The sequence below is a fragment of the Acipenser ruthenus genome, chromosome 39 (assembly GCF_902713425.1).
Source record: "Acipenser ruthenus chromosome 39, fAciRut3.2 maternal haplotype, whole genome shotgun sequence".
Lineage (NCBI taxonomy): Eukaryota > Metazoa > Chordata > Actinopteri > Acipenseriformes > Acipenseridae > Acipenser > Acipenser ruthenus.
In genome coordinates, this window is record NC_081227.1 from 1,174,183 (window position 1) to 1,189,107 (window position 14,925).

At 39.0% G+C, this 14,925-nt stretch overlaps 1 protein-coding gene across 2 annotated transcripts in view; it reads left to right on the top strand.

Annotated features, from left to right (window-relative positions):
* Positions 1 to 12,566: 12,566 nt before the first annotated feature.
* The window catches only part of LOC117397193 (zinc finger and BTB domain-containing protein 16-A), a 91,130-nt gene continuing 88,771 nt past the window's right edge, over positions 12,567 to 14,925 (top strand). The window contains exon 1 of one of the 2 annotated variants that reach the window (XM_059009438.1): positions 12,567 to 12,643. The gene's annotated coding sequence lies outside the window, so the exon portion shown is untranslated. Of the gene's footprint in view, positions 12,644 to 13,790; positions 14,027 to 14,925 lie in introns of those variants that run through there. The other variant, XM_034912777.2, reaches the window with a different exon arrangement.

The window sequence follows — 14,925 nt, forward strand, 5'->3', positions numbered from 1 at the left end:
CCTCGTTTCTAAGGGGGTTCTGGAAGAAATCCACAGCACACGCATTCACATTCAGTTACAATAAAGAGAAATGGTAGAACACCTACTCGATAATATGTAAGATAATGGAGACCTTGTACTTCATTATAGGAAAATGATAAAAACACAACACGCCACACTCAAGGTCATAGGCATGTGAAAACCTGGATTATACAGTCCTTATTTGGATTATATGTTATTCTTTTTAATTTAGAACAGAACAGAGAAAAAGGATTTAGATAGAATGGATTTGACTGTTGAATGACTTGTTACAGGGATGTGTCTGACATGCCAGGGAAGCGATGCAATTGTGTTTAACCTGCATTCTAGAAACAATAGAACTTATAGACTGTCATTACCGATAGATGAAAGAGCCCAGATAAAAAGGATCGCATGAAGGTTTGTGCAGTATGCCAGGAGAATTGAAACAGCACCTGATTTCATTGTGAATCTGTAGACATTTTTTTAAAACTTTAAACTAGAAAATGTATTTTAAAATAACTACAGTACAACACACGAGTTAGTCAGATGTTACTCCTGTACATTTTGTGACATTTTTATGTGTTACCCCTGTTTGTTTTTCAAATAACTGATACAAGCACTGCTGTATGTGATCAGTGAATTTGTGCATATATTTTTATTGTTTATTAACATGCCTGGTCAAAATATTTTGTAAACTATGAAAAATTTACAACAGAAACAAAAAGCTGCATATTTATTTTAAAATAAACCATAAACACATTTAGCATTAACTGTGTGGAACTCTGTACTTGTGTACCAGACAGACAAAGTCTCTGGCATTTAAATTAAAAACTGTAAAAATCTTGATTTCAGTGGATGGGAGCTTCATGCATATTTCAGTCTTATTTTAATACCGGCGACCAGGGTCCATGAGTGGTAAATCTACAAGCAAATCAAACTAATGTGTTTAATTAGCGGCTTGATTTATGCCTGCATGTGAATTATTTATAAAAATGCAATTGCTTTTGCTGTTGGAGGAGGAATACAGAAAATGAGATTTTAAGCAATGTGATAGTGATAATAATGAGCCTAAATATTAAGAGACAACATAGCCGTTCAATTGTTGATATCACGAATACATTTTTGACACCGGTATTTCAATTGCTGATGTCAAGAATACATTTTGGGCTTGTGTTTTGTAACAGTTTTGTGTTCAATGCCTACAGCTCTCTGAGGTGACACAAAAAGCTTTTTAAAAGTCAAATTTGTTGTGGCTTCAAAACAAGGAACCTTAAGTAAGCGTCTCCATGGTAACTGCATAGTGTAAGCGGTTTTTATTTACCATGGTAAACCTGAGTATGGATAGTTTCTCTCTTGCTAGGTATTAAAGAGTAGGTAGCGGGGTTCCGAAAAATATAGCAGTACACGTCCCCACATGTTGCTACTGTTTAAATAACGTACCCGTCATTTTTCTTTTCATTGTTAGCATCCTGACAACTTTGCACACTTCTAACTTTAAAGTCTGTTTCAAAGCTCATTCCAAAATGTCTGCTCTAGTGCACTGATAGTGTCAGGATTATTATTGCTCTCATTGTCAAACAGATAACGCAGCAATAACGATCCATCACGTGGTACAGAACTGAAAAGCCAGAGCACTTGTTATGTTTTTTTTTTGTTTTGTTTTTTTTTTAATCGCTCGTCCTGCAGCGATTCAGAGGACAGATCTCAAACCCCAGTGCACTAAAGCGGACATTTTGAAAAGAGCTTTGAAACAGACTTTAAAGATTGAAGTGTAAAAAGTTGTCAGGCTGTTAACAATAAAAAATAAAAACTGCAGGTTTGAACAGCAGCAACACGTGCAGAAATTACCTATAATGAAAAATAGCCAGCAGAAGAAATTTCCGTAGAACTGCAAAAAACTGCAAAAAAACAAAAAAAACAAAAAAACAAAAAGAGAACCTTAGTTTCTGAGGGATTAGACCTGGAGATACCCTGTGGATCTATCTGCTTTTTTCCCAGGGACCCTGTAATATGATTACTCTGTTGCTGTTCAGTCCAGTGGTTAAACACTATGGCGCAATGGGCTTGACTCGCTCCTCAGAAGAACAATGACTCTGGAGAGATTCAGAGGGAAGTTTGGGAATTCTGCTTCACCGGGGACAGCTGGAATCTTACACTAAAACAGAATGAGTTTCTGTTTCCTCTTCAATGGATCACAGCTGTGTGGAGGGGGGTATGCTATAGTCCGGCAGAGGTAGATGAACAAGAAGATTTGATTGCACTGTAAAAAAAAAAAAAAACAGTTGACTACTCTTTTTTAAAGACGTGCTTACCAAGGTTTTAAAATCCTTGTCTCTTATCAGCACCAGCAATATTACCACTTATTTTTTTTTTTGTTAGAGAGAAGATTGAAGAATATTTTATATACAGTAGAAATACGTTTACAGTCAAAGATATGTTTACAGTCATATATTTACTCAAATGTATTATTTTTATTTTTTACTATAACACAACAGACTTCGACAGACTCAACCCTGAGATCTTTCTATTATGTACAATTTGTATCTGCTAGGTTGGAGTGTTTAAAAACATGTTGTTGTTTTTTTACCATAGAGGGTGCTGTTTTTGTGTGAGTGTGTGTGTGTGTGTGTGTGTGTATATATATATATATATATATATACACACACATGTGGATTAGTTCTGATCTGTGCTGTGACTCAGTGAGTTTATGGGCCTCCCTTTATTTACAGTTGGATCATTTCAACTGTGACTCACAGGACCAAACAAAAACATTGGTTTGAGTCATTTTTTGTTAACATTTGCAATTCAAATTGGCAAATCTGAAAAGTCTGTTCTCCGGTACAGATTATTATTCAGAAAGTGACTAATTGAATGTTTCCAGCACATAGCAGGTGGAAACATACAGTAACACAGTTTTTTTTTTTTTTTTTTTTTACTTTTTACTTACTCTGGAAGGTCCCACTGAGATCAAAAATAAATTTTACAAGAGGAACTCGGTTAAACAAAACTGCAATTGTTATAAAATAATCACAAACAACTACAATACAAAAAATATGTTTTGAGATGCAGTTTTATGAAGTTTGCATGGCTTTATAACCGGTATTCAAAAAGAGACGATACACACAAATTAGTACAGATGGTAAAACACAGCGTGTGGCAATGCTATTGATATTTACATATATACATTATATACATATGAACACTACTTTCAATCAGGGTCACATCAAGGGCATATGACTGTCACCTGCAGTGCCAGAAAGTTACCTGGAAGAACTGTTAAAGAATTCTAAGGAAGCATTGCGGTTGAGGCTGTGGGTTGAAAGGAGATTGTGTGTTCTTATTGTGTTATGGAAGGTTGTGCAGGGTTTAGAGATTTAGAGGGGCAAGTTCCAATTTAAAGCTTGCTTTTATAAAATGATTTATTTTTGTGCTACATTGATGAAGAAAAAAAAAAGTGTAGGTCTGCTTGCTAGACTTAACCATGGTCATCAGTTGTATATCTGAATGTTATTTTTTTAATAAAAGTGCAGTTAAAGAAGTGCACCAAACAGCGCTAATGTGATTACAGTGTTGTTTCTCATCTTCCCCCCATTGTTTTTCCACTGGTGAATAATCAAGACCTCGTCGACTGGGGGAACAATGGCCACTTCAAGCTGGGGAGCCTGTGAAAGAAAGTTTATAAAATTTTGCCCCAATGGGAACAGCAGGGAACTAGCTTTAAGGTTTAGTGTCCATTATCAAGCCCTCAAGCCCAGTGCTTTTTGAAAAGCAACCAAGCTTCCAAATCACAGGGCCAAGCCCTCATTAACTGACGCTGTCCCTGCGCAGATGAATTCTGGACTCGTGTGAAAGGGGCTGGGAGTGTGGTAAGTTAATGTTTCTGGACAGCAACTTCATGGGAATCTTGAACAGACTAACGGTTCTATAAGTAAAGTTCTATGCAGCTTATTCCATACAGTCAGCAATTATGTTGTAAATAAGGGCTTTGCGCACCATGCTGAAAGACTGTTTTGTGTAACGTCTGTTTTGATTAATGAAATCAAGTCTGATGTGACATTTCTAGAACGGTGTTGCCTTTTGCTTGAACAGCTGTCTCGAAAAAGTTTCATTCATATCAAAGTCCGCTTAATTGATCAAAACACGGACTTAACTGAAATAGCACTAGAGTTCAATATTTGTGTCGTGAAAGTTCACCCATTCTTTTGTTATTTTGAAATCATATTATGGTCATGAATTTTGAGAAAGTTGAAATCCGGTATAAAATTCAACTACACTGTAGTTATTTTATTATCACAAATGCTACCGTCTAGTGAGTAACTTTAAATATGTGTGTGTTGTGGTTCCTTGTATTCATATTTTACACAGCACCGTACATTTTTCATGTTGCCATGATTACACTGTGCTTTCCCTAAGCTTTACCATTGTTAAAACGTTTTTCCTTGCGTTTATTTGATTTACCATAAATGAGTGCACTTTCACTATACTAAACTTTACTGTTATCTTAATTTAGTTTTTTGGAAGACTCTGAGCCAACAGTCTAGAATCACAGTAATGTAAGACAGTTCTGTTGAAAATATCCATACCTGTACAATTAGATCTTAGTAGATCAGTGTAACAAACACCCTTTATGCTTACATATGATCTGATGACCTCCTGCCATTAAGTCCTGGGCCCTGTTCAAACAAACTCGCAATTATGCCAAATTTTGGCAATTTGTGAGGGGGCTAAAGTCATTCACTTGTAACCTGAGCTGGATTCAAACCCTGTCCTAAGATATAACAAAGAGGTAAATGAGTCTGCTGCTCCCCCATACAACGGCAGACTTTTCAAACAGAAGGAATGGAGGCTGTTGGGAATTGTACTAGCATTAAACACCCTGCACGCACATTCAGAGGCTTGTGACCTTCCCGCTTCCCAAATCATTACATCTCCTCAGGCCCCTCTGCATGTTACACAAGGCAGGTGGGTCAGCCTCTAAGGATATTACTGAGTCAAGCTGATCTCTCTCTCTGCACCAGCGAGGGCTCATCAGCTCTAGGAAAGATGGACCATTATTGAAACTCCAGTGAAACACTTCTGGCTGGCTGCAGAGCCTCTGTCAGTTGAACCTCTTCAGCTTTACTGGAATGAAACAGAAGCCCCTGTGGCGAGAGAGGCTTTCTTGAAAGCACCTGCTGTTTTTTAAGATAGCATGGGAAATAGCTGCTAACAGCTCTCCTAGTTGCCGCCCCATGCGCCAGACACTGCACTACAGAGACATTTATACGACTGCATGCTTGTATCGTTGACCTGATTGGAGGGGGGTGGAGGTTGGATGGGCTCGGGGTGGGGGTCTGTTTATCTAGGGGTTGTTATTATGAATTGTACTCCCCTTGAAATCAGAATGACTATGAGTGGTTAACTTTCCCATTGTCTTTTCCAGAGTCATTCAAATGAACACACTGACTGTAATGAGCAATTTTACCTGACTGTTTACTGTTCGTAAGAGAACGATGTGCATAGCTGAGTAGTTATTTCTTAAAACAAGTTTTGATACCTGTGTTGCGTTTCAAATGTGTCACATTCTTTGTTAAACAATATGTTATTTTGGTTGGTAGCAAATAAAATAAAAAAAAACAATACTGTGCTGTTACAAAAGTGTTGGTCAATGGGTGCTCTGCGTGCCTGTAGAATCTTAGATGTCATCGCCTATCATATGTAATCCATTGGGTTTTTCTGTGCCAGTAACACAAAACACAGCCTGCTCTCAAACACGTCCAGCAGTCGTTGCATTTCCGTTCATTAAAAGCCCTTGGATCATACTGACACCTGATTAAACAGTTTCAATCTGAGGTGCATTGCTTGGGCCCTTTGGGTAAACAGGCCCTTAGTAAACAGAAGGCTTCAGTCAACACTGCTGTCCATCCATTACCTTTCATGAGGAAATCATTCCTTAAAAAGAACAGATAAAAAAGGAAGACCTGTCTTATAGTCCAAGACATTTAGTATCTACGACATGTGTTCCCCTGACCTCTCCACAAGCTGGGAGTGGCTTCTCCTGCATTCGCTGAGGGCCTGGCTTGTATTTGACATTAATTGAGGAAATACTGATTTTTAAGCAACAAGCTGTAACAAAGGTCAGGAGTCATATTGATAATACACTTTTTTTTAATGTATATGTATATGTATTTGTTTAGCCTTCTCCTCCTCGGGTATTTTGACTGTAATGGTTCTGTCATTTTTTAATTGTTTAGAATTGCACCTACACTGTTTTCAATTTCACCCTGAGAGGTCGCGTTCAGTGAAATTAGAACCGAACACTTACTGATAGGCTGCAACAGGATGGAGACTTCTAATGTTAACTTGAAGTGACTTCAAAAACTCTGCAGTCAAACTCAGTTTTGCAGACAAGCGTTTGCCCTTGTTGACTTTCCTATAGTTTTGCCTCTGAATTACAGTGCTGCAGGTAGTTCAACGCTTGACTGGAAGGCGCATGTTTTGCTTTAGCATTTCCTGGGATGTCAAAACAGAGTGCTTTATACACAAGACAAGCCTTTTTCCCACACGACTACGAACACAGAGGAAGGAAGGGGCAGGAATGCACAGGGGTGTACCAAGGCTTTCTCCAGTATGTGTCCCATGATCTGTCCCTCAAAAGCAGAAAATACAACAGGCATTTAGTTTAACCCTTGAACCCAAACATATACTGTATGGCTCCTGAACGTGTTCCCTGGAACCTGTTTGTTTGTTTAGATTCTGTAAAGAACCACTGATAATAATACTAAACTACAGAGGGTTCTTTATAGCAGGATCCGAATGTAAGCTGTGCCCAATTACAGGAGTGATGCCCTAAACTTTAAATTCAATTACCTTAGCATCAACAATATTATCACTCGTCCCCCTTATGCTGGAATTATTATTTTTATGTCTTGTTTTTCTGCTTTCTCAAGCACCACACTGTAGCAAAATAACGTTTACATCTCCTCTTTCCTGATACTAATCACTTCCTGTGGTAAGGGTTGATTTACATGGTTACTTTGGTTACCATGTGAGTAAGTCTGACACAGGAAGTAAAAGTGTACCAGGAAGACTATATAGCGGTTCTTGAAACAATTTAAAAAAATCCTCCAACTAAAGTAAAAACCAGCAAGGAACAAAAGCCTATGAATCCTGAAGATTAGAGGACCAGTTTTAATGTTGCGAATACTAATAGGAACAATTATGTTAAAGTTATAAAATATCAAGCCCTGGGGAATGGAACTACCCGTGACTATTTGGTTGGATAAGAATTATAACAAATTGAAATGATTTCAGTATGTCTCTTATATTATGGAACCAAATCAAGAATAGGGCTCCACAGAAATGCCTCATAAAACACACAGGGTTCTCAACAGAACGTCAAGGACAAACCACAGGACATGTGGATTGCAGTGGATTGTGGTCCGTATGCCACAGATTCGGTCAAGCCACAGATTCTCCTTATTTGGTTCTCAACACGCAGTCACTGTACCAAATAAAAGCATGGTCCCCCAGGAACCACACAGAGGACAGGGGGTGACCAGGGGTGCTAGCTTTCAAACAAAAACAGTCCTTTCAGCAAAAGAGTATATTAAAACTGAGTTTCCACACTCCCAATATAGAACAGATACCAGTGCAATTAGATGAAATAACATTCAACACAGGGCATATTTATTTGTGTGCAAAAACACACTAGGAAGCACAAGACCCCAGGTTTTAATCAATATCACATAGTTATTTCCTATTTATCCTTTGCAGTCAGGGTGCATGTATTGATAAACATTTTCAGCAAGCCTGGTTTATTTGACTTTGCTGGTTATTGTGTTAAAGTGTAAAGTGTTTTACTCCTTTATTCCACATCAAACAGATGTCTAACATCCCTGCCGATGACAGGTTGCATTCATCAAGAAATGTGTTTCTAATGTGAATCTTCTCTACTGTTTTGTTAAGTATCAGTCCCACCACTTTAATTTTATTTCAATGTTTGCATCATGTTTACACTTTGACGTTTAAGTCACACAAAGGTCTGTCTCATTTTCTGTACTGACTAGTACAGAGGTTTTACTTCTAATCTTTAATGGAGCAAGAGACCCCCTAAACAAAACATATTAACTTATACGTTAACACTTCATCATTATTAAAACCCGGGTCCACGTGAAACCCTCATTACGTTTAATTGCATTGAACAAAATAAAATCCGGTCAGTCAGTTGTTATTTTTGCATTTCACTGGGGATGCCATTGTTGCCGCACTATCTTTGCAGGTCATTTTTTAACCCTGGGATAATTGATTAAAGTCGTGACCTATATTAGAAGTCTCCAGTCAGCGGAGGCCAAGATAATAGGTCAATTGTCTTTGGAAATCTGGGTCACTTAAAGAAAGAATTGAAGAGAGGCTTTCTTCGCGCGCACACAGGGGTAGGCCTTGTGTCCAGAGCAGCATCCCTCAAGGTCAAAGGTGGAGGTGAGAGTGCAGGAAAGTGGACCCGACACCTGAGCTACCACAAGGAGCATTTAGGTGGAAAGGCCCCATTCAGCTCATCTCAAAAGAAGATATCTTCACACAGTTCCCCCTGCTCATTCTAGCATACCTGTCTCCCTTATTACACCCAGCCTCTGAAAGACGAGACAGCACTACTCATCAAGAAGCTATTCACCTGAGACAGAGTGCAGCATTCAGGAACAAGATCGTAACAAGCAAGGATTGATTCAGACTATCGCTAACCGCAAAACAAATAGACTTTGAGGCCTGGGGAGATTTCCGAATTTTATTACTAATTCAGCAACGTTCTGGTGAAAGGCTTACAGATTGAAGTTTGAAAATGTACACATACCAGTACTGTAATGATGTTTGCATTAGCTCGAAAGTATTTTTTGACAAAGTTCGCTTCAGATCATACTGTAGCTTGCAGAAGCACTGCAAGACGGTTTCTTTAGTGTGCAAACGAGATTTCTGTTTTGGTAATGAGTCCCTGTGATGTACCTGTGATACATTTTTAAAAAGGATATAGCTATGTTTAATAAGCTTCTTCGCTGTATTATTGTGGCGCTACATGATATATTTAGAGAAATATCTTGTATAACTCATTCCTTCATTCTAATAAAATGGATTGATTGTTAGGGAGAGGTCAGAAATTAGAGAAGGAGGTCCACCATGTAACAGTAGAAAGGGTGCATGAGAGTGAAGAGACAATCATTCTGGAAAGAATAATGCTGATAAGAGCACGTTCATATCTTTAACTTCAACCTTGTTATTATAAATGTTACACCATTAGAGCAGTTCGATCCCTTTCATTATTGTTATTGAAATGAGATGTCATAGTTTTGAACTGCAGGACAGTGGGTCAGTGGGTCAGAACGTGAACTGGCCAGTCCAGGCTTAAGCAAGATCCTTGCTTATCCTGTGTCAAAGTATTGCAGGATAACATGATTTGGAATTCCACTTGTCACATGATACATAGATAAGTTGTCCAGTAATCTTTGCCAGCGGTTGTCATTTCTTTACAGTGTGCACATGCTGAAACTATTCACAGTAACACAGATACTGTCCACACTAAATCGATGCTTTGCTTGTGTGGCTGCCAGTCTCAGTTTGCAATGGATCTCGGTGTATTACATCACACCGGATTGGGCCTGGTTATGCTGCTTGGTCGGTCCCTAATTTAAAGAAAAGGATGTATTATTGTTGTGCCCTTATGAAACTGTGGTGTTTTCTACTGTATACATAACCTTTCACTGCGCTCCCATTATCAATGATATGCAGGTCGCCTTTTACAATGTAATCAGAGCAGGCCTGTTCAAATCCGTTGCTTTATCTGGGCACAGCATGTGTTATCTGGCTGCCCTGCATATTGCCACTGAATCAATGGAGCCCATAGCGTGTGTTGAAGGCTGGCAAGATGCCCACAAAAACCCAGCCTTCTCCGCTGCCTCACTCCTCCTAAACTCAGGCATTAATCTCACTTTAACAGCATTAACCAGTCCCCAGCTTCAAAGCGGGGCTTGAGAAAAGAGAAAGGAAGATTTCTCCTCCAAGAGTATCTGGAGCTGCCCTGTCCTCTGAGCGCTGTTTATATTCTTTCAAAATGGTCTCTCCTTTTCTCGCGCGGAATTAGGGATTAATAGAAGATTAAAACCTTTCCTTTCTTGTGCTCCCCTCAGCGAGTCCGCAAGACTGTAGGATACTGGAGTTTAAAGGCTGCCTGGTGCCCGCTGGGGTAATTAGAAATGGCTATTAACTGCAGCTAGGCTGTATTGAACCTTTTCCTGTTCTCTACACCTGCGTTAGGTGTACGTCTGCAAGACGGCAAGCCACCAAAAACATGAACTCAGAGCATCCGAGTTTCTTTGCAAAGTGTAGTGCATCAAGTACAGTTTAAAATAGGCTGCAGTAAGAACTGCTTACTAGAATCACTGGTTAAAAAAATCAACTGCGCATTGGGGGGGAAACGTTTGTTGAAGAAACCGCTTTATGAGATCAAGCATTTCATTGTTTGTATTTTTGTACTTAAAGTGAACGGAAGGGTAAACTAGGGAATCGTTTAGGAAACAGTCACACAGAAATAATTTATTATTAGTATAATGTGTACAGTTACTGCATATGCTTGTGCGAACGTACATTTTGATGTAGGCGCAAGTGTGCGACTAGAAATTCCTAAAGATTGACTACAAAAAATAAACCTCACAGATCTAAATCGCTCAATCCTAATGTACTCTGGGAATGTAGTTTATTAGTGGCCACTGCCCGCTGTTTAATCACCCATTAAAAACTACAAATCCCATACCCCGCCAAAGTTTCACTTCTTTGCATGTGATTGGAGAGGTTTCAAACAAAATAAAACTGTATTTTTAACAGGGATCCAGGAGTTCAAACATGAAAATATATTAACACACACTACACAGTGCTTCAAAACGGCACGCAATGTACCGAGAAGCATACATCCAGAAACCTCAGCCAGACCATTCCGCTACCATAAACAGGCAAGCACATTCTGAGGAACATGCACCAGGAAGTTAAAAAGTCATTTAAGTTGGAAAAAAGTTGTCCATTATAATTTTGTTGATGCAAAAAGTATTGAACCGCACAAATGTTTTGTTATTGCTATCTTACGTACTGGCCACTATTATATAAAATTCCTCTAATAATTGTTGGTCATAGCTTACTGGTGGATCGCAGAGCCCGTTGAGATCCACACACATGGATCGCAGTGTTTGGTGTGTTGGCCACCACTGTTCTAAAGGCACAAATAGCATCGTGATTATTAACAGTGTTAAAAAGTTTAATCTCAAAATAGTCTAGTCATTTCACAGCAGTTTCTGAAGCAATACTGCAGTAAATCTTGAATTTCGGTATGGCAGTGATTTATATACAGGCTCTGCAATGGAAACGGCACTCTAACGCGTGCGTATTTACTAAATCTGATTGCCTTGTTTTTACGCAGATGTACAGTACGAAAAGGAAAACAAACGCGTTTGTAGCGGCCTCGTTAAAACAGTCAACAACGGTAGGAATGTGTCTGAATATGAAAAGACCCAACTGGGATTTCCAAGGGGTGGGTGTCGCTTAATCTATAATTTATAGAAGACAATGGTCCTGGCTCCTGACAGGAGCATGTCAACGTATCATTAATAGGGGCTAATCATTGGCTAGAGGCTTACAAACCACATGTATTCAGAGCAAGGACTTAGTCGCCTGTGTTTAAAAGGGACAGCTTTCGGGACTAGTGAGAGTTCATGTTGTATAATTTATTGAGTTAAAACTATCCAAAGATGTGTTGACAAATAGAATGCACAGAGGCCTAGGCCTACCGAAAATGTTTATGTTTTTACGATAAAAAAAAGTTCTTCCTATAATTATTGTGTATTTATATATTCATTCATGTGTTTAATAAAATACAGTACAAAATAATAAAATACAGAATAAAAAAACATTTACAGAGACGACACACAGACACTGAAAATGTAAATACATACACCAGTAACCCGGCGTGTGTTATTTATTTAACCTGTTAAGCACGCATTAGAGGCGTAATAGACAGTGAATGAAGCCTGTAAAAAGTTAAACATGGCCCGTATTTCAGACTGTGTAATGTATTCAGAACACGGATGCAAAATGACAAACACCTAGCCGACACGTAAGGACACAGAATATTTTCTAAAACATGAAAGCGCGTTTTTTATCAGTGCTCTGTGCCTTTAATAGAATGTATATCACTATCAGTGGCTCCATATTTGATCCTGCTAAATGTATTGCTTTTTTTGGCGCTGTCCAGCACTTGTATCGCCGTACACGTGGCTAAGTGTTACCAACTGTTACATTCTAAATAATTCCAGTGCAGCTAATTACGTTTAATTAGCACATTGCAAGAGAGTGTCAACTGTTGATTTAGAAGTAGACGCATTATGAGCATCTGTGTAAATTAAACTGAGTTAAACCAACTGGTAGTGTGTACTTTTTTTTGGTTTAAATTAGCAATTATCGTGTATGGAATACAGACTGAACTATTTGCTTGTGTTGATTGTCTTGTAACAGGTGTTTGCTAATGTGTTATATTCCAATCTGCCCAAAACAATTTATCGGCGTTACATTAAATACAACTTGAATGGACAACACTCCGTTTTAAGTATTCGCTCATGCAAAAGGCGAGGTAGGGCGTAGCGTAATACACGCAAGTCTATTTTGTGTTGCAGTTTAGACTGGATTTTGGGCGTCCTTTTGCACAGTTAATATGGTTTATGGGATTCATTAGATTATATTTGGCAGTCTTTGTAACGGCACAGAAAAAGACGCGCCTCCGCGTTTTATTTGTCTTTTTAAAGCATGTTTTGTGTAGGCGTCACATTGTTTCAAAGCAGTTCCGTTTGAAACAGCAATCTGGTCGCTTTTAAAATAAGATGTTTGCCAAAGTGTCATTAGTAACACTGTATTTAATTGATGCGTCTAAGTATAAAACAGGCAAGTTTATCAACTAGATGCGTTTTTATACTACCCTGCCGCAGGTTACGATCAGTATATCGATCTATCTTTGGTTTAGCCTTTCATTTATTTAGTAGTTTGATTTTACTTTATGAACGATTGCTTATTGTAATTTATTTAAATAAATAAATAAACCTACGCATAGTCTACAGTTGTAGTTAGTATGGTCTCCTTGTAAATACAGATGTTACACCGATCTGTTGAAGTTATACACATTTAAAGATCCAGCAGTACCACACACATACAATGATGTTTACAATGGTTTACCAATCCACGACTCGTTCCACCTCCTTTGCTTTACTGCACCTACACTCTGTGCGGATCTCCGGTTCTTTCTCTCACTCTGTTATTGTGGGAGGTATATGTTGTGCAAGAAGACTGTTCAATAACCGACGGTTATAACCGAAGGAATACATTATTTAACAAAAGAGTTTTTAAATTAAACGGAACTCCTTAGTGGGCCTGTACTGTGCTGGGTGTAAATTATTACACGCAAGTGATTCAGAACTGCGCGCTAATGATTAACTGCAGAGTTTGTAATCCCTTTCAAGACGTTTCAACTGGTATTGATAAAGCTCTTTAACAGTTGGAAACAACTTTTTTTTAAAGCTACTATTATAATTTAAAAGACTATTGTTTTATAGTTGCAGTAAATACTATTTTGTTTATGTAGGCCCTATATATTACAGTACTGTGTGCATTCCCTTTATGCGCCTTTAGTAATGCTTTTGCATGGTATGTTGAAAAAAAAGCGTAGCATAATACTGTAACGTCTGTCTGCAGCACTTCTCCCTGTCTACTCTAAAATGCGGTCTCTGGACTGTTTTGCCAGCATTGAAGATGGCAGCCCCCTAGGTGGCTCACTTTCGCAGTGTTTGCACGGGGCTGAAAGAAAGAGAAACAGACGGAGTCCGTGCGGTGACGTCACCGCTGTGTTGATTTGCTAACCTAAAAGCTGAGAGGAGTTAGTGATTGAGAGAGCGGGTACTGTGAACGGCTCTACTATGCTGCTGCCTTAATAACAACACATTCGGAAATAAAACGTGCAGCCTAGGTGAGTACACATGCCTTCCGGAGTGCAGTTTAAAAACAGAGCATCGCAAAATACACAGATTTAGCACTCGTTGCATGCTGTACATGTGTTAAATACACAACTGCCGTAATATGTGCAGCAGGTTTTTACTGGAAACTGGAGTCCCGACAGGCAGTGGTATATGCTCCGCTCAATCGAAATGCAATGTTGCGCTTCTGTAGCGGCACCGTTTCTTAGAATGCATACTCTGTGTTCTTATTGCTCGGTTTATATATATATATACTGTACTATACTGCGTATGAATGCAAGGCGGTGTTTGACGTAACTGTTCTAGTATTCTGGGGATCACAACAAGTGAAACGTGAGGTCTGACTGCACAGTTCACTGCACAATCCAGTTTGTACAATGAGCACAGCGTATGGTATTTTGCAATGATACATGTTTTTTTTAAATGTTGGGTTTTTATCAGGTACGGTAGCAAGCACGAGTGTGATTAGTATTTTCTGGTTTTGTTTTAATGTGGTGATTCTGGTTTGTTGCTAAACGGATGCTCGCAGTGGCTGCATACCCTTGATGCGCAGTACAGACTCTGCCTGAGAAGCCGTGTGCTTTGAAATTGTCACGAATGCTAGTTCGGCGTTGCGTGCTGTGAATGATACGGGCAGAGGCATCAAACCTAACGACATTACACATCACAGAGGCAAGAAAGTGTTAGATTGTTAGCTGAAGGCTGGTAAATCTGAGGTTAGGAATGCACCTATTCTCCCAGGTAGCTATAGGCACGTCTGTTTAATTGCACAGGGGGTTTGAGACGGTGTTAACTGGATGCACACTTGTCCCGCCGGTGTCTAATGTAGTTGTTTTTCGAGATACTCCAGCTCAGAAACGCAAAGATTCTAAATACAGAATACAACAAAATA